The sequence below is a fragment of the Lacerta agilis genome, chromosome 1, assembly GCF_009819535.1.
Source record: "Lacerta agilis isolate rLacAgi1 chromosome 1, rLacAgi1.pri, whole genome shotgun sequence".
Taxonomy (NCBI): Eukaryota; Metazoa; Chordata; class Lepidosauria; order Squamata; family Lacertidae; genus Lacerta; species Lacerta agilis.
Genome location: NC_046312.1, coordinates 100280722 through 100306225, shown reverse-complemented (window position 1 = coordinate 100306225; position 25504 = coordinate 100280722). Strand labels below are relative to the sequence as shown.

Genomic DNA, 25504 nt, shown 5'->3' with positions numbered 1-25504 from the left:
AGCCTACCACATCCTTAATGATCCTAGACCAACTTCAAAATAATCATTTAAAAGAAATTTAAAATCTGAGACTGTGTTTCAAAGGGAGCTCAACCTAGCCAACTGTCACACAGAGGAAAGAGGTGGATTTTTCAGAATTCTGAGTGTTTAAATTCTTCTATTAGTCCAATCCCCTAATATAATGCTTCTTGCAATCAACCTTGAAATTTCCACCAAAGGGGCATTGCTCTAGGGCAGTCTTCTCAACCTGGTGCCTGACATGGGTTTGGGGCTACAACTCCCATCAAATGCAGTCAGCACAGATCTTTGTAAATCTACTGTCCCCTGGATTCACTCTCACTTACTGCGTCCCCTTCCCTTATGTTACACCTACAGTATTCTGTTTTTAAAAGCTTGCATTCCGATTGTCATCTGTCACCCTGTAGTATTCTCTCTGTGTCTCATTTCCTTTTCTAACAACTTATTGATCCTCTCGAACCTGTTTTTCACTCTTTTCAATCAAATGAGACTGCTGGAGTTTGCATTTCTGAAAAATCCCTTATTTTCCTCTGCTGTATATCCATATTCATAACAAGTCCTCTCCTTTTCAATTGATCGATATAGCTAGAATCACTACTCTCTCCACAAGCACTGCTCTTTTTCCTCTGAAGCCTCTACCATCATCTAAAACGCTGCTTATTGACCCATTGTTTTCTACTCATTTCTCAGTTTGCACCACTCTCTTCTTCACTGACTTTTTTCTCCTCGGCATCACTTACCTTTGGAACATGGCTTCTGTATATCCATCTCGTCTTCTCCTTCTATTGGTACCAATCAATTCCCTCCTCCTCTTGCTGTTTCCTACCACCCAACATCAAACCCTTTCTTCCTCTATCATTTCAATCAAGCACCTCCCCAATACACATTTTCAACCCTCACTTTTCCTGATTGATTGATTCATCCTTTTCTTCTTCTTCCCTACTACATCTTGTCCTTGAAAATATTATAAGCCTCTAGGAAGAGCCCATGTTGCTTTAACTAACACACACACACACACACACACCAACCTAGTCTTGAAGGATTTCAGGCACATTGAAATGAAAGTGTATTACTGACTGTGACCAGAGATATACTGGAAGAATTTTTTAATTTTCTTATTTTGTTCAGAGATATCAAACTATCCTTCCAAAGATCGCATGGTCAACCCATGGTGGAGGCCCAAGGATCCTGCTTTCCCTTGTAAAGTATGAACTCACCCACCAAAGTAACCCAGGCTCCACACTATATTACCTATTGTTAATTATGTACAGCAGGAGCAGGAAACCTCTGGCACTGCAACTCTCATCACAACCATATTCCCTACAGGCTAAGGCTGATGAGAGTTGGGAGTTCGACAACATCTGGAGGGCCACAGGTTAGCTATTCCTGATGTTCAGCATCGCTAATGGTGACTTTGTAGCTGGAGAGGAAAGGATGGTGACCAAACCCTCTATACAGAGAGGCAAAGTGCTTATGTTCAAATATCTAACAAATTAGTCTATGCCACCCAAATTATTGTATAATTTATGCAGAGAACTGGGCCACACTAAAGTGTGCCAAATAATGGTATCTCCAAAACAAATATATTCAGTCCCTGACTCGTAAGACTGTTTTATGTGTTTGAATCCCCCCCAACCTATTTTATTTGTTTGATATATGCTTCTATATTACTTTTTCCTTGCTTTGTGCCATTTTTTTTTTAAAAAAAAAATTTTGTTTTACTCTGTACACTGCTTAGAGAGCTGTAAAATATCAAGTGGTTTATAATTGTTTCAAAAAGCAATCAATCCATAATCAAGCAAGGGAGCTATAGGGGTAGATTATCAGTACAGCAACAGTAGGTTTTTAAGGGGGGGGAGAGATGTGACACGATGCTTAGTTCCTTCAGCCTGCATGCAAACTATTCCTAACATTCTGGCATGAAATCCCAGCTAACTTGAAATTCCCTCGTCGTCACCCAGCTTGCAGCAAGCAGCAACACATCTTCCCCAACGTTAGGCAGGCCTGTTCCCCCTCCCTTGGCCTTTTGCTCCGAAAATGGAGCTACTGAAGTCACCCAGCAAATTCGCCAAGCAGCAACATAATTGTCCATTTGTCAGATCTGATTAAGATGGCGACATGTTGTCTTTGCTATCACCAGCCCAGGAAACAATAGAAGGCCGGGGATAATAAACTGCAGAAGAGACTTCCTTCATGTGCTGCGGTAACAACATCAACTGTAATGAAACTTTTAATCCCTCTTGAATGCTGGACAGGACTTGCAGAGTGTCTCGTGGCACCCCGTCAGACCCATTCCCAGAACCGGCCTCTTGATTTATTACCCACAGATGGTCCTTTGCCAAGAGTCTGGTCCACAACCCATTTGCAGGAATGGGAACATTCCAGGGCACAGCATCTTCAAACAGCCTCCTGGGCACCAGCACCTCCAATTATTAAAAATATTTATATATTTGTTTGTTTTGAGGAATCATTATAGGGGGTTCTGCCTACTTTTCTCTGTTTTGTTTTGGGAGTTGTGATTGTTTCACCCCTTCGGATGTTTTGCAGGGTGGGAAGGTTCTGAGTAGCAACAGTTTTTCTTTTGCAAAATGGGTATTTTGTGACATCCAGAATTTTAGATTTCCAAATGTGACACCAGGCCCCTCCACTGTTCCAGTATAGAAGACCACGGTTAATCAGCAGAAGTATACCCAACTTGAATAAGTCTTATTTTTAATCTTATCATTGGCCCACCCAAATAATCCTTTAGTCACATTACAGAGACATTCAAGCAAAATTCTCTCTTTCCCTTATTACCCCTGTGTCATAATAATGCAGGATTGTTCTGTAAGTCTCTTATGATCCAAACTCTTGCATGCATAGCTACTTTCTACAAAATGCATTAAGGATTTCACAGGATCTTGTGTGAAAAGGTTGTGGTGTACATGATCAACTTCGTTACCTTCAACAATTACCACAGCATTCCTAAAAATACCTGTTTTAGGCTTTGAAGTATGTAATAATTTAGTTCATCCAATATAATAATTAATCACCTAAGATGTTCATCTTGAAGTCTAAGAAATATTTTTCTTCCTAGTGGCACTGCAGTACTTGGTGCAGGCAGATTACCTGGAATTCATGTGGCTTTCGGTGTGGAAAAATGTTTGGTTTTTTTTTTTTATGTGACAGAAACCACTCACACAGCACCCTCAGAATAAAATTAAGATCATTTATCAAGGTGCAGAAATAGGGATTTGAACTAAACGCAATTGCCTAAAAACATTAATCCATAAATAATGCCATATTCTGACATTATCATTCCTATGTGGCTTATTTTTCACATGTATACAGTGATTTACTAAACATTTCTATGGTCTATGATTGTTATCAAAGCAGCAGAATGCAGAAGACAGAGGAAAACTATCCAGAAGTAGCAACTTTCTTGTTTATGAACATGCATTTCAAACGCCATTGGGGAAGAGGGGAAAGAAGGTAATTTTGAGTGGGGAAAGGTGGAGGAAAGGTTTGAGGCTCCCATCATCTGTAACCGCTGACCTCTCTAGCTGGGGTTGATGGGAGTTGGAGATGTCTAACAACGTGTGGTGTGCAGATATCCTTCATTTCTGATTTAAGTGGTCCCTTCACATCATCTACTGCTTCTCCACTCAAATGCCCTCTTGTTATTTTATTTTCTTCTGGTTGGACTCAGCTACATCCATTTGTTTGTAGCACATAGTTGGCTCCAGAAACTTAAATTTGTTTGTAAAAACAGAAGATAAGGCTTTGCATAAAGAATTATAACATGATGCAACATCATTGTATTGAATCTAAACAAAATATGAATGCAACCATTGTATTTCAACTGTTTATATATATAAACATTTTTATATTATAAATCACTTTGAAATATAAGCATGTAACCCTAAGCCATTATGACGAGCCTCAGCCTCTCTGCTCCTTCTCTTGTTTGGCAAGGTAATGGGAAGCTTCCATTTCCATTTAACCACAGTTTATAGCATTATATCTGAACCCTAAACAGTGGTCAATCTTAACTATTATTTATGAAAGGAAGCTTGCTCAATTAACCATAGTTTAAAGTTGGCTTATTTTCGTAAACCATTGTGAATACTAATAGCAATTTGTCTGGGTTCTAAAAGAAACCAAAGGGTTTTCAAATTCCACCATGCAGCAGTGCCAAAAGGAGAACAAGCCCTGTTGCCCAGACTTTTCCTTCCAGGTGTTGCTAAATGATGACTTAGCACAGTGTTGTTATCCCTTTATAGCAGGCATGGCCAAACTCGGCCCTCCAGATGTTTTTGGCCTACAACTCCCACGATCCCTAGCTAACAGGACCAGTAGTCAGGGAGATGATGGGAGTTGTGGTCCCAAAACATCTGGAGGGCCAAGTTTGTCTATGCCTGCTGTACACAGTTCTAAGTCCAGGGAGGGCACCATCTGCAACATTAGCATAGCAATCCCTTAAAATGGAGCCACTTCCACAAACCTTTCAAAACATCATTTTGGGGATGGGGTGGGGTGGTGAAAGCTATCAAAGGCACCCCAGCAAGCAACATCTCACACACCCTTTGTCAAGTGGGGCAGCCTCCAGGCAGGTCAAACTTTCAATCTCACCCCCCAACACACACACACACACACACACACCAAGTCACAATAGTATTTGTATGTCTGCATCAGGCCTCTGCCAGCTTTGCTGTGGAACATGCTTACAATGGGGAAATATGTGGCAATGGGAAGTAATCCAAGCATTGTGTATGATCCCCAGTCAGATGCCATGCAATGGACTTGAACATTAAAGAATTTGACAGCACACTTTGCAATCGTGCTGTAGTCCTTGAGCCCCTACCTCACTCCTGTTAGGCAACAACTGACATTGTTTTGGATATAGCTATCTTGATGCAAATTTGATTTGGGGTGCAGAAACAAAAAATTGCTGTGATGGAGTGGAACGCTGCAATGCAATGGAAGCAACTGTTCCCAGAACAACACAAAATTCATGCTGCCATATTATTTCTCAGAATCTCACTTTTCGCTGTACCTTGCTGTAATCATCACTGGAACTACAGAAAACAGAGACCAAAAAATCCCCTCTGTAATAATAATCACATGGTGTAGTTTCACAGCACGTACCAAGGCTTTTCCTGTTACTGTTGTATTTGGAAGAGTTTTGTTTTGTTTTCACCAAAGGTAAGGACAAAAGCATGTATAAATTGGAGAGCAACAGCCAGGAATAAATTTGATGAAATTTGATAAGGATGAAGGGCAGGCCCGTTATTAAAAATACTAAAATTGTATTTACTACTTGAGAAACATATGTCTGGCAAGCAGTAATACAGAAACAGGACACAAAATGTCAATGCTGATGGCCAGCTAAATAAGGAGTGTTTTTCCATATGTTTAACACATAAATATTTCAAGTGCTAATCTCATACTGGCCCTGATTTAGCATCACTAGTGGATATTCCATTAACTTGGTCCAGAAGCCATTTTTCAACTATATCACTACTGTGGATTGGAACTAGAAGTGGTTTATGTGAAGTGGTTCAGGTAAGGTAAATGACCCCTGGACAGTTAACTCCAGTCGAATTCGACTATGGGGTGTTGTGCTCATCTCCACTTTCAGGCCGAGGGAGCTGGCGTTTGTCCACAGAAAGGTTTTCCGGGTCATGTGGCCAGCATGACTAAACCGCTTCTGGTGCAACGGAACACTGTGACCAGTGCTGGAGCGCACAGAAATGCCGTTCACCTTCCCACTGCAATGGTACCTATTTATCTACTTGCACTAGTATGCTTTCGAACTGCTAGGTTCGCAGGAGCTGGGACAAAGCAATGGGAGCTCACCCTGTTGTGTGGATTTGAACTGCCAACCTAACGATCGGCAAGCCCAAGATGGCTGCACAGCAGATGGAATGTTGGTACAGCTTTGGAACATAGAAAGATACTGAGCTAGGCCATTGGTCCATCTAGCTCAGTATTGTCGACACTGACAGAGGCTCTCCAAGGTTTCAGGCAGGGGTCTCTTGAAATGCAGGACATGGAACTTGAAACCTTCAGCGTGCAAAGCAGATGCTCAACCACTCAGCTATGAACCTCCCCATAAGACATCAAACTAGCTTGTCATCCAGTGCTGAGGAAAAAGGAATCTATCTGCTGAAATTCCCTTTTCTTTTTCATACCTCAAAAATATATATATGTAAGCAAATCATCCTTTTGCCCCTAGTCACCCTCCCCATGCCTTTCCTTAGGAAGGGTGGGGGGAACAAGTGATGCCACTGCTGTGACTCAGCATAGGTCAGAGTGTGTCCCACTTGTGGTTTTGAAGCCACCAGATGAAAACTAAGGAGTTGATGGGATATCACACATAATTCTCCTGAACTTTAAGATTACACACTTGAATTCTGTGGGGCCTACCTGTAAATAAAAATACACAGGATTGCTTGTTTATATTTTTGCTCATTCTTGTATTCTGTGTTGGTGCTCAGTCTCACTCCCACTTTTTCTCCATGCCTGGGCTGGCTGACATTTTAAACAGACAAAAATCATTCCATGTCTTTCTCTTCTCGACTAATCTCCCTCCCCAACACCTCCACTCATTTTTTTTCCTTTCCTGTTTCCCCCCACCCCTTTCTTCCAAGCCTTGGGAAAGGTCAAACACACTCTAGCTGGTTTGACGTCTGTGCAAGCTTCATTATATCACATAGTCATCGGTTAAGACCCAGAGCAGACATGGTGAAGGAGTTCACCGTCCTACCTCAATTACAGCAGGCAAGTATGGTCAAACAGTCAAACACAATTAGTGTACTAATTACTCCATGAAAAAGTGGACCATCTAGTCTTGCTGCTAATTACAAGTTGCAAGTGGAGTTCATGGAGCTAAAAAAGGCAGCATTTTTTCAAGCGCTCATGAATGTGCTCTTTGGCTACACACACACACCATACTTTTAAAGGATATTCTAGACACACGTGCACACACACACAAAAAAAAAACCCTCAAAGAATCCTGAAAACTATAGCTTGTCCCTCACATAAATACAATTCCCAACACCCTTAACAAATTACAGGTTTCTTTTTAGGGTGGGGGCATGCTTCAAAGTGTGTTTGAAACCTTTCTAATCTAACCAAATTTGTATTCCTGTCCTGTTTTCCCCCCACCATTAGTGTTCCAAAGCAGCTTATTTCATGAGACGTGAATATTCTAGAAGAGCAATCATCAATAAAGTAACAAGTAGCCAAAAGTAAAAGCAGAGGCAATAATAATTAGTGAAACCTTGAAGAGATTTTTTTTCAAGGCCCAAGAAAACAAGATAGCCTTCTCTTGGTACCTGAGCAACAACAAACTCAAGCAGACCTCTCTCCAGAGATGTGGCATCACCACAGAAAAGGCCTTGTTCCCAGATTAATCTGATAACCAAGTTTGTACTTCTATTTGCACACTTAACCACCGACAAGTTATTCATATCCTCCAAATGATTTTCCCATTTCCATTTCGCAGGGCTTGTCAAGCTTGTCAAGATAACACTGTATCCTTTGTAATCCAAATATGAAAGTAAAAATATACATTTTATCCATTAACTACAACACTCAGTTTCAAATAGAACAGAATGCATACTTCTTTAAGTCACCAACTTGACAGTTCCCAAGTACTGGCTTCTGGGAACTTAACTCCTCTGTTCCCAGCAAGACCCAGAACCTGAACCCAAAGCCTTTGGCCTGATTCAGCAGGGCTCTCTCTTCTCATGGGTACAAATACTTGAGAAATTCAATTACTGTGAACTCTGATGGAAATAGCAGCTCCGTGGACTGATGGGTGGATTAGATGCAATTATTCTTCCGTTTCTGCACTTCTTTGAATTTTGCGATTCGGCACCTGGTTCAAAAAATGTGCCACGGTGAATTAAAATGTATATTTTATGATGAAATTGAGTTAAAATGCATATTTCAATGTGATCTTTGTGTTGAAACTCATAAATATGTGCTTTAATATACAGGCAACAACCAATTTGTGTGGGAGTTATGTTCCTGACCCTCGTGTGCGTTGGTGAAGTGAACATAAACCCACCCCACCTCAATATGCCTCCTATTACAGCCCCTTTTCCAGCAACTTCTGGGTTGCTGTAATGCATATGTGTGTGATTGCATGCCAATTGCATGCACATAAGTCAGTTGTTGCCTGTACACTTTCATGTTGATTTAAAAAAAGGGGGGGGGGAGAGAATTCACAGATAATTGTGGAAACAGGATGGGATGAACATATGCAAAACTGGTAACAACTGGAAATATACTGATTGAAGGATGGTTATTCCTACTGCCACTTAAAAAGTACTTTGCTCATCTATTGGGAAATCTGATGGAAGGTAATACCCAGGCTGACACTGAGGCAAACAAGGACAGTTTCTTCCGAGCAGACTGGCTGGCTCAGAAGAGCTCGAGGCTGCAAATAATTCCATGGCTGCCTTTTCTCCCAAGTGCTTCTCCTTGCTAACAGTGTTTCCAGCCTACCAGGTGAACACCGGAACTTCTCCCTGCCAAGAGACCTACTAATAAGGAGTTCTCCAGCTTGTCACAACATGGCAGGCTACAAGCTGCAGCCCTCCTGCTTGGAAGTGGATCTCTTTACAAGCAACATTCGCCCCTGGGATATACACAGTTTTCTGGGAGGGAAAGTGAACTGCAAAAACACAGCCACAATATCAAATCTCTAGGAGCTTGCAGACATCTGAAACAGGAATCTACTTGATTGCAAATTGATGTTGCAGTTCATTGTTTGCAAGAACAAAAGTGATGCATACTTTTATTGATTTATTGTATTTGCCTCTACCACACACCTTTACTGTATTTTCTTTTGTAAACGGTGTAGGGGCCTTGGCCAAAAAGCAGTATATAAATAAACCGACGGTGATAACGATGAACAAGAAACATTAAAATGGCATCCAAAGACATGCATATAAGCTACCAGGAAGGACCATTCCACAACAGTTTAATACTGTTCCACGCCACCCCAGCCTCCAAATGATGTGAGATTCCAGGGGTTCTAGACACTTACCCAGGGTTCAGTTTCCTAGGAATGAGGGAAAGTGGAGACCAGGCCCATGCAGAGCTTTTCTGAGGTCCAGGGCAGGTGTTCCTAGTTGGCTGGGAGGCATGGGAATTTCTTTGCATGACAGTGTAAGTCTGGTAGGCCCCTGGTGGGGGACCCCAGTCAACTTAGGCTTCGGAGACCCAGGCCAAATGTACCCGGCTGCCCCACTCCGTGCACAGGCCTGGTGGAGACTGTGGTGTCTTTAGGGTATATGGTTTATTTACACATATATTCAACCTGAGCCGACAATAGAGGAGTTCAGGGCCTTAACACCACAATAGGGTCTTGTTCTCCCATAGCCAACACCTTGGTTTCAAGCAGAAATCAGGCATGATTTTTCTCCCAGCTGCCCAGCTGGCACCCTTCCAGCTTCTAGTGAATGTAACTCAACTCCCAACTCTGCCTTTGTCTTTCAAACTACCAGAGTTGAAGTAGGGTGGCCATCTCATTTTTCTTCTGCCAGGCCGGTACAGAGCAGACAGATACACTTGCACCAGGCCTCCCAGCAGCAGGGGTGTTAGCCAGGGGCATGCCAGATTTATGCTACCATGCACAGAAAGGCCCCAGGCCTCCCAGCCAACCAGGGACTCCTGCGCAGGGTCTCACTTCTGCTACAGAGCAACTACCTTCGTTACCTTTAATGGTCTATCCTTCGAGGACCATGACCTCACCAGGAAGCTAGCCTGGCTATTCCAGGAATTGAAGCCATGCTAGATTCAGGAATTAGAAGAGGACTCAGGCATACAGCCACCCCCTCCCCAAAACAATACTTACATAAGATGGCAGTTAAGGACAATGCCACTTGCTATTTCTTCATCATGAGAATACAATAACTCAGGAGTTCATGTGAATCTATTTCCAAGTACATAAAGCTCAATGGGAACTTGGATAATGAAACAGTACAGCTCTTATACAGAGAGTACAAAACAGTGTGAATATAACACTGCCTGGTCTACTTGTCATGTTTAGGATGACACCCAATGCCCTCCAAATTCTCCTCCCTTTCATTTTTTTTTTAAGCTTAAGAGTATGGCACAACTGTGCTGGCATTTCTACAAAACTAAACACAGCCTGAAAATCCACTTTCAACTATCGATAGGTAAAGTGTCTGGTGCAGACATAACAGTAACTGTGGGGAGGTTCTAAAAAGTGGAAGGAGGGTGGGCCACATACCCAACCATGGATGGTTAGAGGATCGAACAGAGATGTAGCTGAACCAGAATCAAGTGTTAAGAAGGAAAGCGTTGCTTGAGGAACGAACAAGCACACACACAAAGTATATCCCCATCCGAAAATAATCCCCATATCCAAAATTGACTAGGTCAGAATATTCCAATGAAGTTAGTCCAAACTGGGTGAGGGCAACCAAATCTGAATTCAGGCTCCTCAAAAATAAGGCGACTTTATTCAGATTATTATAGAATTACCCTGTTTAAGGCTGCCACTACGCCTCCCCTTGAGAGAGGCTCCTGGCAGTAAGAGGCTGTTGTCAGAAATGTAACCCGTTGGCAGTCTTGTGTGGCACAGTGGGTCAGTGCGTCTGGCTGGTAACAGGAAGGTTGGTGGTTTGAGCACCTGCAGAGATAGCTGTGGGCAGGATTCCTGCATTGCAGGGGGTTGGACTAGATGACCCTCAGGGTACCTTCCAGGTCTACGACTCTATGCTCGTTATCCAATGTTCCTGCCCTGAGAGCATGTGGTGAAGGGCAGGTAACAACAACAGCAACAGACTTCCCTGATAACTGTTCTAAACGCTTTATGAGTTTGTAATTAAACAGCCTCCTTCACAGCTCATAAAAACTCACCCACCCCACTCACACAGGAAAGCAAAGACCACCGAAGCCGACCACTAATGAACAATCACACCTTATGCCAACCCCGAACTCTCTCACCATCAAAGGAGCACAAGCTAACAACAGAGAACCTGCACAAACGACGCTGACACCAAACCCTAGACATATATTAAGTAAAGAAGAAACATCCCCACCCCACCCCACCCACCTCTCTCCCCCCTTTCTTCCTAATGTCTCAACAAACGAAACTGATGTGTAAAAATGCCGCATGGAAAAATACGAGAGAGACATTGCACATACCTTTGTAAAACAGGGAAATCCTTAATTTAAAAAAACAATAATTGCAAATGAAGATCTCCACATGGCAGCCTTTAACATGTGCATGTGGCCTTAGAGATCACACAAACACAAGTTTAGTGTACACACACAATGGGATATATGTGTGTGTGTGTGTGTGTGTGTGTGTGTGTATATTTACAAGGCAATTTTGAGACAGAGCGCTCTCTCTCTCTCTCTCTCTCTCTCTCTCTCTTGGGCCTACCTTTTTTGACTGTACCCCTGGTCTTATCACATTAATAATTTGGGGGCTTCATTTCCAGAAAGCAAGAATCAAATGAATATTTTATATTTGTTAACACAGCCCTGGAGCAAAAAGAGCAGGTGGAGAGAGAGGAGCCCATACTCACTGATTCAGAAACCTTTAAAACAACATCCTCACGCAGCCAGCAAGCGAAGGCAGCTTCAGCTGAGCTGATCTTTCTGGTGCTGCTTCTGGAAGCATGGAAGAATGAGTTTAAGCCGACATTCCTTCAAGCTAGATCAAGGCACTGAAATATTGAACATGATAGCACCTATTTGAATACAAGCACAACTTAAATGCATGTTAGTTCTTGAAGTGAAGCCTCAACCCAATACTCTCAACTCAAACACGCACGTAAGCAATTTGGTTTGTACTGCAGGGCCACATCAGAATCAATGCAGAAAATGGGTTGCAAAGACAACAGCTATATTCAGTCTGGAGCACAATTTAGCATATTTGCACTACATGCTTTCACAACATAGTTTTGCAAAATATGGGGGTGGGGGGGAGCCTACAGCTGGTGAGCATGCTGTCTTTGTTCAACAATATTTTTTGATGAAATATTCTGAAATGCGTTAAAAAAAAAACCCACCTCATTGACATGTCTGCAAATAAGATATTTGCATTCAAAAGGCATGGAAGCCGAGACTCCCAGCGTTCAACCACTTTGCCTTGCAGTGTTTCATGGATGGGTCCAGAAGCCACCCACCCAGTTAATGGTTTTAACAAAGCGTGGGCTAAAAACAGCAGAAATAAACCAACCCTGGGTGGGGTAAAGCAGCGGGCAGGATGGGGTTAAGCAACCCTCCCTCCACTTCTCTACTCCGAAATTCCCCCTGCCCTACTGCCACTAAGCAGCTGCTTGGCAGAGATGTGGGTAATGGGGACGACCACCAAAATGTCTGTGAACCAAACTCATTAAGGATACTTGCACAAGGCAGCCTCTGGATCCTGTGGTCTGTCCACCAGGTTCTCCGCCACTAAGCAATGTTAGTGTTCATACTGTGTGATATACCTAGAATTACGTTTTCCTCCAAGGTGGCACTAGTCATAACACAAAATTGGCAGTTGTCAGGTCCTCGTGGTTTGCAACACATCACATGCAGCTACCAAAGGTGGAGAAAAGATTAAACCTGTCCCTACTGCCTATTAGAAATAAGCTTCAGGCTCAAACAGCAGCCCACTGCAGAGAGATCTGGAGAGAAAATGAAAACCAGAATGTCATTTGTCCCAACAGATCAAGGCCTATAATTTGTTAAACTTCCTCTATGAGCATTGTTGCTAGCCCACCACATAGAAAAGGCTCAGAAAAGGCTACTTATCTTTAGGCTCAGATTTCAAGCTTGACATGTTTCAGGTTAAGCGCCCCAGGACAAATTTACTGGCATGCAAAAGAGAGTCAATGAGGAAACCATTTTTTTCATTAAAATAGGTTTTGCATCATTCCTCTGCGATAATTCTGCATCTTATACCTGCTAATTGCTGCACCAAGATCCATACTTCCTTCACACATTTATATAACACAGCCTGTGCAGTGATGCCCACTGCTAACCTCTATTTTCCCCAAAATACTGAGAGGTATGTGGGCGAGTTTACCTGGAAAAGGTACTTGCTGGCACACTGAACCAGAACAGTAACTGGCTTTGCTGCTTGCCAACGGCATCATTGGTTAGAGCAGTGTTAGAAAATGAGATATGAAAGCTAGGAGCTAAATGGACACGGGTGGCGCTGTGGTCTAAACCACTGAGCCTGGGGCTTGCCGATCAAAAGGTTGGCAGTTCGAATCCCCATGACGGGGCGAGCTCCCGTTGCTTGGTCCCAGCTCCTGCCCACCTAGCAGTTCAAAAGCACATCAAAGTGCAAGTAGATAAATAGGTACCACTCCAGTGGGAAAGTAAACGCCGTTTCCGTGCGCTGCTCTGGTTCGCCAGAAGCGGCTTAGTCATGCTGGCCACATGATCCGGAAGCTGTACGCCAGCTCCCTCGGGCAATAAAGCGAGATGAGCACCGCAACCGCAGAGTCGTCCGTGACTGGACCTAACGGTCAGGGGTCCCTTTACCTTTACCTAAATGGCACCTTAAACCTAGGTTATGGGCGCAGCAACAGAATGTCTAGTTACACTTTTTAAATAAGACAGAGGAACAATCATATTGCTAAAGTGTTTGGTTCACAGGTTTCCAGAACAGCTTTTAAATGGCAAATCAGCACACTGGCATGTTTCTCAAACTTCTGTATGTATTTCTTTACCTTTACCTACCATATTTTCCAGCGTATAAGACGACTGGGCGTATAAGACGACCCACAACTTTTCCAGTTAAAATATAGAGTTTGATATATACTTGACCACAGATTCTCCACCTGGCATATAAGACAACCCCCGACTTTTGAGAAGATTTTCCTGAATTAAAAAGTAGTCTTATACGCCAGAATATACAGTATATATTTTTTCAGTCTTAGGTTTGGTGGGAAAGAAAACAACAACAGACACTCTCTTTGACTGCTTCTCTTCACTTGCAAAGACCTGAAAAATCTGAGGCAAGGTGCATGACTTCCAAAAACACCCACTGAAGTACAGTCACAAATTGTTCAGTACACAAAGTTCTAGGTAATTTAGCAAAAAATTACTTGGGCACTATATATGTCATACCTTTCCTTTGGCGGCTTATACACTGAAATGCTTCTCTCTTATTGTCAGGTATGGGGTGAGTATAGAACCGCTTCCAATTTTCTAATCTAATCCCCCACTCCATGTAGGAAAATATGCTTAACATTGTTGGGGGGGGGGTGAGGGCGAGAGCTAGAAAGGAAGGCTTCACCAGTTCTCCATTACTGGGCCTTTCCCATAAAAGAATATTCTTACCTAAATAATAATACAGTAATAAAAACCCCACCTTTCCCAGAATTCTATACAGCTCAGATACACAATGAAAACAAACAAACACACATTTAAAAAACCCAAAATCGCACAAGATACACTGAAAAAGGGCTCCCTTGAAAATAATTATTAGCAAACAGGTACGGCCTTGAGGCAGATAAGGCAGCAGAGGGGCTTAAACTAAGCATGTCTGGATTGGGCCAGTGTCTGGATGGGAGTCCACCTCGAAACGCCATTAATATCACCTTGAGTTCCATGTTGGAAGATAGGCAGGATATAAAATTACAAAGCATATTGCTTTGTAACAAGGAGAAAAAGAACACAAGCGCCACACATCTTCCCTGTGCAATCTTGGATGCCACAAGCCCTGAGGCTACTGCTGCCAGAGCAGACCAGCTCCACTCTGCTTCTCATCCGCTTTTGGTTAGGAGAGTTTTGATCAGGATCTTGTCTACTCAAAGAATTTGCGGTAGTATCAAATCCACCCTCATCACATTTAATCTCCATTCACTATTGGCCTTTACTGTCCCAGAACAAGTGTCTGATTCAAAGAAATGTAGTCACAGTTACATCCCTAAATTTAATACTAATACTAATAAAGTATAAACTTTTTGCTGATTTAGGGCTATTTTCATATATTTGCCCTCCACCCCAAAACTGCTTTGAGTTTATTGGTATTTCATTGGCTAAATTCACCCATTTATGACTGCGCCAGAAAAAAAGGAAGAAGACCAGAAAATCAGCGTCGCTGGTTGTTTAGCTTCTGACAGCAGACAAGATTAGCAAATTTCAGAGTTGACTAGTAGCTTTCAGAATTGAAACTTCTTTTTTGAGGAATTTAACTTGAGAGAAAGAGCATGCAATATAATACCAAAGGCTCGCAAAATAGTGAAAGTCTTTGGCATGGGCGCCACACACTCAACTGCTTCTAGCAACATACAAATTATTTTGAGAAAACTAGGAAGTACCTCAATGCAGGCGGAAACAGATCGTGGAATGCAGCGTGGAATTGGCCCCTACACAAACATCAGCCGACCCCACACACTGAATGCTGAGCTGGACAGACCTGTAGGGAGAACAGGGGAGAATCCCATGGTACTCAAGCAGCCCATCTCCCCATCCACATACAGAAGAGTAGGCTTCCTACATAAACAAGCTTAAGCTTTCCATTTAAGGGCAGCTTTGCAGACAGAAAGAACACAGCTCCAAGCATGGCATATGCTGCCACCTACTTCTCTCTAGCCTATCCCTGCTGGCATCCATATTGGTAATTTCCATTAGGCAAGTCAACGAGTGCAACCGCAAGTCAGAAAACAGGGGCCAAATCAACAAATTCAGGCTAAACTGGGAAACACAGGCTGGAGGGAACGATCTTGCCCAACTGTCAGAGCACGCTACCACTCAAAGACCTGCAGTAAGGGACAGTCTGCACACCCACTAGGAATTGGTTCCAAACTGTTCTTACCATCAAGTAGATTTCTTGGTGGTCAACCAAAGTCTGACCTTTTTCAGCTAAAGCCAGCATGATCTAATCCTGTCCGCCGAAGCATTAAAGAACCAGGCTTTGGCCTTTTCTGTATCAGCAGCCCTTTAGTTGAAGAGTGCTCTTAAAGCGCCTTTCCTCAGTTTTCTCTTCTCCAGGCTATATATACCCAGTTCCTTCAGAAGTCTTGTTTTCCATACTGCCGACCTTCTCTGCCCTTCCCTAAACCCTTTCCATTATGGGAACCGGACAGAGAACTACAGTTGAAGTCTGACTAGAGCAAAACCAAGTGGAAGGGTTCCTTCCCATGACCTGGAAATTATGGTTCTATTCACTGAAGGCTAAAACTGTATTAGCCATGTCAGATGAGCACCATCCTAGAATCCAATTCCTTCCCATGTCTTTATCCGGTGCCAGTTCCATTGTTCTGAATACACAAGCCTGAATAGTGCACACTTCCGTCAGATCAGCCATATTTCTACTCCTATCATCTCCTAGCTTTGGGGGGCATTTCCCTCCCAATAACATGTAATCAAAAGTGCTTCCTCTAAAATTTCAAAGTTTGACTGATTTCTTGACCAATATTACTTAAATAAAAACAGCAAACGCAGAAGGTTAACTGTGCAAGAAATAATCTGCTAGGACCAATATAGCTCTCTTGGGAAGAGGTGGCGGGGGAGAGTTCAGACCATCAAGAAATTTAAGATTAGCACTTTCAGAGTAGCCAAGTTTAACATTAGTAACAGACAGGTTGTGTAGGATGCTTACTACTATGGAAATCATCTGTCTTAATTGCACTTGCTGATAAGGGGGAAAAAGAGTTTACACTCAACATTCCTTATTGCAATTTTTGGCTGTTGAACTTTATGCCTTACGTTTATGCCCATAAATCTTCTTGCACTGTAACCGGTCATTACAATAGCTCTGAGGAAAGTGATGAAATTCTAATTAAAAGCCAAGTGGGAACACCTCACAGCCACAGATTATATGACTCTACCAGCAAACCTGGGAACCCCTTTGCCAGCAAGCTTTCTTGGTATATTTCAAGGATGGGGAATCTGTGTGGCTCGATACGCTGTAGGACCAAAACTCCCAGCATCCCTGACTATTGGCCATGCTGCTGGGGATGCTGGGAGTTGTAGTCCAGCAACATCTGAAGCGCCACCAGTTACTCTACTATTGGTCTGTTTATCACAGTCTTGCACATTGAATGCCCTTGGTTTCAAATACGCTAAAAGAAATTAACCTTTCCAAAGCATCCTAAATTTGGGCATTCTTAAATGGCTGGACTGGATACGACTCTGTATGCGGGGGGCGGGAAATTAGTTCAACATACCGGTAGTATACAATTTATTACAACACAGAAATCTGGAAACAATCAGAACAAGTTACAGAGCAGTGTGACCTTCTCATAAACAAACTGCATAAATATACCGTAAACAAACATTTCTATTTTAGGTCCCCAGGACATTATTGTTAAATTGGAGATATTATTATTTAACCATTAAACACACACACATGAACACACATAAGCCAACAGATTTGCCAGCAGCAAAAGCTATTTAAATTAAAACTCTTTTTTAAAAAAAATAAAAAATCCCCAACTCTCATATTGTCTGAACAATTAACTGACTGTGCAAGTATGCAATGTCCTTAATTAGAATTCTGTTCTGCTTACTACACTTTGGGGGAACATTTCTAGAGAAATGTTGGATACCACACAGGACAACAGAAGGAGCTGTTCACACACCAAAAAAAAACCAAAAAACACCACACCATCCCACTCTATTCTGAGAGTTCTTATTGTTTCCTATATACATGCCAAATGATCAGAGAGGCGATAAAACAGGTGGTCTGCCTCCACCTCTCAAGCCTGCCTCTGATGACAATTGTCCTGACAATTGTGTACACAACTCCCTTATCCTACTCAGAAATTGTATTAGTAAGATTTTTATCTTACTCATTTGTTGACAGCCGTAGAAAGGGGTGAAACAGACAGGGATGGGTGTGTGTGTGTGCGCTCACATCTCATTCTGCCAACACAGGGCACCATCCCTGTGAGGGCATCCCTGCATCCTGTGAGCACCTGTGATGAACCACCAATCTCGTACAATCCTTTAAGAGGGAGGCTGCCTCTTACCAAAGGAGATGGTGATGAGAAGAGGAATTAAACTCAGGAAATGCACCTTCAGAGCATTTGTATGTATTTTCAGAGCTCCCATGTTCTTCTCTTACTGCCTCAGAATGTGTGCTCACCCCCCCACCCCACTGCAAGAGTACACATCTCCTGTGCTTCATCTTAACCGAGGTAGTAAAAAAGGCTAGGCACAGTGCAGCTAACCCCACCCATTTCATGTGGACAGGTGGCATTTCTGGCACCTATCGTGAACTGTTAATAGGGAGGTCCATCGTTTCCCCTCACCTACCCTGGGACACCAGAAGGTGTCAGGAGCTGGCAAACCTGCCCTTCAGCCGCACTTGGCTTGAAGGCAGGTTGCAACTGAACTCTGCACATTCCCACTATAGGCAGAAGAATTCAGGAACGGCTTCCAAGAGCAAGGCTCTGGGAGTGGGTTGCCACTTGTACTGAACCCAAAGCTTGCATTTGGAACATCGTCTGGGTAATGCAGCAGCCTGGAGAATAGAAAAATATACTTTATTTCATAAAGAGCTCCCCATCCACATTTGCATGTTCCTCGTGTAGCATGTCTATGGACAGACACACCAAATCCAAAGAGGGCAAAATAATCAATGGGTTACTCCTTGTCTGGTCAGAAGTTAAGTTCTATCGTATTTAATCAGGCTTAGGATTGCAACCTTAATCACCATCTGCTTTCAAGAGTAGGGCAAAACCCAATTCTTCTTTTAATGTGACTTTGGGAAATTCACTGATCTGAGTTGGAGAGCAGAGACCAGTCCAGCTAATTTCTGGTCTGGGGCACTGTTATTCTTCACCGCTTTCGTATTTCTTTTTTATGATCATTATTTGTTGTTGGTCACCTTGAAGACTGATTAAAAAAGTGGGACATACATACTTTTTGCTTTGGAAAAAAAAAAACACTAAATAAGTTAGAGAGAGAAATACGAACTCACAATCTTATCCTTTCCTCACACCTTCAGTTCTGCAAAATGTGTCAATCTTCCAGCAACTAAAGATGTGTTAAGGAAGGGCCTGGTCCCATGGACAGCTATTTGTGACTTGTTTAGACTTCCACAAAGCTGAACAGAGATCCACCTGCAAAGTACTACTTTCAAAAGACTCACAAGATTCTGAAAGATGCAGAGCATGGAACCAGTAAGCACTAAAGGATTTGCATAATGTGTGATGCGCATTGAGCGATGACAAGAGAAGCTTCATGCACATCTGACGTCTTGAGTCAGAAAGAGTTCAGGGGATCCACCTAACTGAAAATGTAAACTACGAAGTGCCAGGTCAATAACTGAACACCATCCTTGCACTCTCATTGGCTCAAATGCTTCCATTTTCAGTATAGTGTAATGTGATGTCCAGACAAAGCTGTCAAAACACTAGGACATTTTACTATGATGAAAGCTTGTTTGTTTTGGTGGGAGCCCTGCTGTTTAGAGTGCGCAGCAGGGTGCCCAACTGAAGGCCTATCATCCAGAGCGTCACTGCACTTACTCATACCACATTCTGCAGAATAAAGCCCAAAAGAAATACTTTCAACTGTATTGCTATTATTTGTTTATACCCTGTCATTTTTCCAGTTTGGGGACTCAAGGCAGCTTACACAGATAAAACAGAACCAGCTAAGTACATTGGGAAAGGCAATAATTATTTTAATTCAATTAGTGTTATTTTAATGTTTAAAAATCCATTAAGACAATAACAAATTTATAAAAATCACAGCCCCTGCCCTGTCCTCAAAAACAATCAGTCCCCAAAGCCCTGTTGGAATAGAAAGGCTTTTACCTGCCAGCAGAAAGATAGCAAAGAAGGAGCCAGTCTAACTTCTCTAGGAGGGATTATTACTTTCAGACAGTGTAGGAAATATTTAATAGCTCTCTGGGAGTGAGGTGGGATGATACTCTTTAAAAAACCATAAGGAAGATTGGGGCTGTGCCGATTTCTACAGTCCAAAAGACAGAATGACCTTTCAGTTGGTTAGATTAGCCACTTCAGTTAATATAGCGGGATCACAACACTACAGAATTTTGTACACAGAAGGAGCCATGCATGTTCTGCTTCCTTACATTTCCCATCAACAGTTAGTACCTACAGACAACTGGGCAAGCTAGGTAAGCAACTATTTAAAAGGCAAAGTGTGCCTGGCTTTTTGTTTTGATTATTATCAGGCCACTGCTATCCAGATCACTCCTTCACTAAGAGAACCTTAGAACTGAGAATGACTCTGCCACCAATCAACCTTCCCTTTTAGGTAACTAACTGTCCTGTCTGCTTATTTTGCAATACTTGCAGAGGCATGTTGGACTCTTGAAGAAGGTAATGAAAGAGGAACTGGAGAGAAGCAAGAAGCTGAACAGGTCCCAGCCATGGTGATGACCGACTCCACTTAATTTGACTTTCCACTTTTATTCCGGGACTCAAGCCATTAATTTGTAAATGAGGGCAAACGGATAATTTATAGTTCCATCCATCACAATAAATTTATCCTCAACCCAGCCAGAAATAACCCCATTAGGAGTCTAGTACAGAGCAAGACTATGGAGCCAATACTTTTACAGGGTGGGGGAAGATCAGACAAGACATCAAACTCTCAAATCTAATCTCGATTATCATTCGTAGTCTGGAGAGAGAAATTAAAGAAATAAATCCATGTCTTCATAGTCTGATGTGCTACATGGCCATAATAATACCACCTTCTGTGATTATTCATGAACATTCATAAAGGTATTGAAGATGAAGGTGCCAAGTAATAATTAACCAGTGTGAAACATCATGAGTTTTGTTTTTTGTTTAAGTCATAAAGCTCAACAAATATACAATGTGTTTCTCCTGGAGGCAACTATGCTCCATCTGCGTAAAGAAAATCTACATTGCCCCTAGAATTGTTTCAAGGCAGAGAAGTACCAAGAAAACCTGCTTGGAAGTTTAAGTGTCATGGACTGCCCACAACGAATCCCGAGAATTGGAAAGTTGGCAAATGGGTTGAGAATCTTTCTGCTAGGGATGCCTTCTGTATCCCAAACTCCCCCCACTATGGTTTCTGGGCAGAGGGAGGGAGTTAAGGCTGTGATGTACATAGATACCCTATTGGTATCTGAAGAAGTATGCATGCACACAAAAGCTCATGCCAATAACAACTTAGTTGGTCTCTAAGGTGCTACTGGAAGGATTTTTTTTTAATTTTTAAATTTTGTTTCGACTACGGCAGACCAACACAGCTACCTCCCTGTAAATAGATACACTATGAACCAGCTGCAAGAGGATGGTGAGAGCAGATATATGCTTGTTTTCCCAACACCATCAAATTGCCAAACACCACCACCCCAATTCCCATTTTGCCCAGGAGCATCAAGAAAGACATTATTAAAGACACAATTAAATAATTATTGGTTTCTACATCGTGATCTCTTCAAGGCTGAGAGGGGCCATTATAGTGCCTTGCACCAATATTAAGCTTGCACTGAATGTGCCCCTTTTTCCAAGTGTGTGGGGGGGTTGGTTTTTGTCACAAGGTGATAAGAAAAATGTGGTTTTGCAAGTTTATTTTATCTTTTACTTCAAATGTTCCATGACTAAGTCCTGACAATGAAAGCACAGTATTGGCCGAGCCCTAGGTACCTGCAACTAGATACTCTCACAAACTCAGCTGAAGGGCAATAAATATGCACGTATTTCTTTTATGTTACAATGAACATCTAAAATGCAAAGGATGTGGACACCCATGAGAAAGCCCATCAGGTGAATGTCTGAAACTGGGGAGTTAACGCCAATAAGGACCATAAGAAGATCTGTCCAGTCACTATCACAGCTCTGTGTATCTAAATCCTACAAATGCAGAAGTGGCAATTGAACACTGACAAAATAGATGTCTCCCGACTATGCATCTTTGGCACTTGTTAAACTACTTATTCCTTGCGACATCAAAAGCATTTCAGTGAGACATACATCAATAGCATTCATAACTCTCACTATATACCGGTACCAACTTCTGAATCCCCAATGGTTCTTGCAGTATCCAGTCAAAACATTTTATTAAAATATTTCATTTCCAAAAGGTGATTTTTCAGCACTGTGCACAGGCCTTAATGGAACCCCAATGAGCCCCATCAAGTGATATAGGCTCTTTCCATTGTCAGTAATTTAAATTACTATCTGTCAGGGGAACTGCCATCGGGCAGTGGGAGTGGGGCTGAGGCTATGTCAGATACAGAGAGCCCCGACACCACCTGGACAGCAGTACCCTCTTCCAGCGCGGGTAAGCAGCAATGCCTCTAGTGGGGAGGAGAGGGGAATGGGCAGCTTGGTGGGGAAAGGGCTTGGAGATGCTGCGGAGAGCCCCAGCACCTCATCTCATCTGGCTCACCAGGAGGGAGGTACAACATTTCCAGCGCCCCAATTGCGCAGAGGGGTAAAACCACAAGGAGGGGAGGAGGCAGACTCGGGGTCCCGCAATTCTTATGTTGGGGACGTAGCCGGAAGGGGCCACTCCCAGATTCTGCGAGTGACTGAGATGGTCATGAACTTGTTTGCTCTGCACTGTAAATAGTTTGCACAATAAATCTGATACAAGACATGCCGGAGTTTCTGCCTCGTTACTCGTGAGTAACCACCATAAGGACCTACACTATCCAATGCTACTTAAGTAGCCTCATTGAATTCAGTGGGCTTTTTGCCTAAATAAACCCTCTCAGAAGTATGATTTACCATATATGCACTGTACTCCTTTATCATTGCGTATACAAGGTGCAAACATTCCGACCCAACCGTGGGCAGATTCAAAACAACACCTCCAATAGGGTTAAAATTCTACACAGGAGATGGAACAAGAGCTCTGTTCAATTTATCTCACTGTCCTCCATGTTATTCTCCAGTAGTATCATGCATAATGCAAGCGTCACATTAAAAGCAAGAAGATGCACTCATGCTACCCATACGTAATGCAGATCTGACATTTAAGAAACCACCAGTACGGAGTAACAGCAGGAGAAAGAGATCAAAGATGAAAAACCCACAGCTGCATAAAACAGCGTTTATAGAGAAAGTCCCAACACAGTTTCAAGCAAACATAACTCTTTCTAGGGAATAGCTGTCTTAAAGAACAAAGCCGTAGTCTAGTGTAAGCGTATGAATTCTAGAAGGCACACTGGGTGGGATTCGAGGAGTGCATGGAATGAGTTCTGCTCACATTTGGGAATTTCCTTTTTCCCTCCCACCCACGTGCCCTCCATAACCCCTAAAACTATTCTGGAGGCTAGGGGAACCACAGGGCAGGTTTACGAGGAACAGGAGGAAGGAAAGAGGGGGGAGTTCAAACACATGAGCAGACCTCATTTCCTGTGTACATAATGCTACATTAAATCCCAATTTATTATTATTATTATTATTATTATTATTATATTATTAACACAGCAGCAGCAGCAGCAGCAACAATAACCACTACCACCATCATCATGTGAAGATCAGAGCTAACTTAAGTAGTAATGAAGTGTCTTAATGTTGGCATGTTCCCTTGTCACAAAGGAGGTTCCTCACAGTTAGGTCATGGTCTGCAGCTCTCTTCAGTTTACACATGGACACAAGATACATGTTTCAACAATGTTTGTCCATAAGGCTATATAGTTACAGCCCAGGAGCCAAGAGGTGAAACTGTATCCCTTTGAACTTCTTACCAAATTAGACCACCGTGTTAAAGGTACCGGGGATTAATTAGAGGGCAGGTTCTGTGCAGGGTCGCTCCAAAGGCTGCTCACGTGCCCTCTTTCTGCTACAGCACTGTTTGCAAAAGAGAGCTGGGGAAATACACATCTGCAGAGGTCTGGCCTGTTGTATAGAACTGCTCTCTACTGGTGGCTCTGAAATGTTTCTTTAAAAATAAAATAAAAAAAAATAAAGAGCAACACAGCAAGCAAAGAGTGAGATAGCAAGACAAATGCTACAGATGTGGAATAAAACACTACAAAAAGTCAAGCAGCACAGAAATGCAAGCTTAACACTGCAATTCTATGCCTGTTTACTAATAGTAGTAGTAGTAGTAAGAATACTACTAATTTCTTACTTGTGTGACTTCCAACAGAATATAAAAACACACATATATCAGACATGATACTCATGTCCAATGGGGCTTACTCATTAATAAGTCCCAGACAATCAATGAATTGGGTTTGGAGGCACATATGGAAGACAGCGGTCCTTAAGGCATACAGGTCTCAAAGGTTGAGGGCTTTAAAGGGCTAAGATCAGCACCCTGAGTTGACCACAGAAATAGATCAGCAGCTGGGGCAGATCTCACAAAACTGGCTATCACCCATCAGAGCACCCTACGTTGCACCAGCTGAAGTTTCTGAACAATTTAAGGGCTGACCCACCCAAAGCTTGTTACAATAATCAATTCTGGAGGTTTCAAGGACATGCACGATGGTAGCAAGGAAGGGTCTTGGTGAGTGAGCCAGCTGAAGCTGGAAAAAGGAACCCATCACCGCTGATGCATCTAACAAGCGTACCATGCCAAGGGATATCCCCAAACTACAAATTCAGGGGCACGGCTGGATCAGGACATTTTGCTGCTATGGGCAAAACACCATGATTATGCCCTTTCCCCCATGTCAAATCCCCCCCCCCCGAGATCTGGGCTTCCCCCCCTGCTCCCACCCATACTGTCCACCCTGGTCCCACAACCGCACTCTTGCCTGAGGCTGTGCCCATGCTACCACCATGACGCAGCGACAGAGGTGAGGGCCGTGAGGCAACAGCCTGCAGCAGCAGCATTGAGGGCAAAGCCCCAGGAGGGCTGGCAGCAGAACAATAGCAGGGGCAGGGAGAGGGTCAGATCTGCCGCCCGAGGCAAATGGCCTCACCTAGCCTGATGGGTGGCTCGACCCTGTTCAGGGGGGATGCAACCCTCTTCCAGGACAAACTGTAAACTCAAACCGGAGTCCAATGGCCTATCCACCAACAGTAGTTCTGTTTTGCCTGGACTAAACAATGATAGCGATTAGCCTCAACAAGTGAGCCTCATAGGCAAGCAAGGATTTGAACCTAGTTAACAAAACAGTTGTAGCCATGGAAGGAGAATTGGGGGGGGGGAGGAGAGAGATACAAAACAAGCAACACTGAGATTCGAACAAGTATTTAAGAATCGAAACCAGAAAAGCCAAACCCAAGTTGTCTTTAGCTTGTCTTAGTTCCAAGATAAAGGACAAGAGCTTCCTTTGCTGTCTATCCCTTTTTGCCCTCCAGATGAAAAAAAAAAAGGACAAATTTTATGGCCGCAAGGAAATCACTGTAGCTCATATACTGAGGTCTAATTCACATGGCCCATTGAGATTTACCACAAATTGATATCTACGACAAAGCTCCTGCTGATTTATGGAAGGGTCACTTGGGACACTGAGCCCTTTCCCCACCTGCTCACGTTCCTCATCCGAAAAGGGCTACCAATGGTACAGTTCTCAAAACCACATTCCATTTAGTTCTGGAGCAGTTCCACTAATTTTTGAAAAATGAAAGAGACAGAGATTTGATTCTCTAGG

At 42.8% G+C, this 25504-nt stretch overlaps 1 protein-coding gene across 2 annotated transcripts in view; it reads right to left on the bottom strand.

Moving 5' to 3' along the window:
- Positions 1 to 25504, bottom strand: part of LYPD6 (LY6/PLAUR domain containing 6) — a 53240-nt gene that overhangs the window by 17527 nt on the left and 10209 nt on the right. The window contains exon 2 of one of the 2 annotated variants that reach the window (XM_033164497.1): positions 11574 to 11658. The exons of the other annotated variant lie outside the window; for it this stretch is intronic. The gene's annotated coding sequence lies outside the window, so the exon portion shown is untranslated. The remainder of the gene's footprint in view (positions 1 to 11573; positions 11659 to 25504) is intronic. 2 annotated transcript variants of the gene reach the window in all.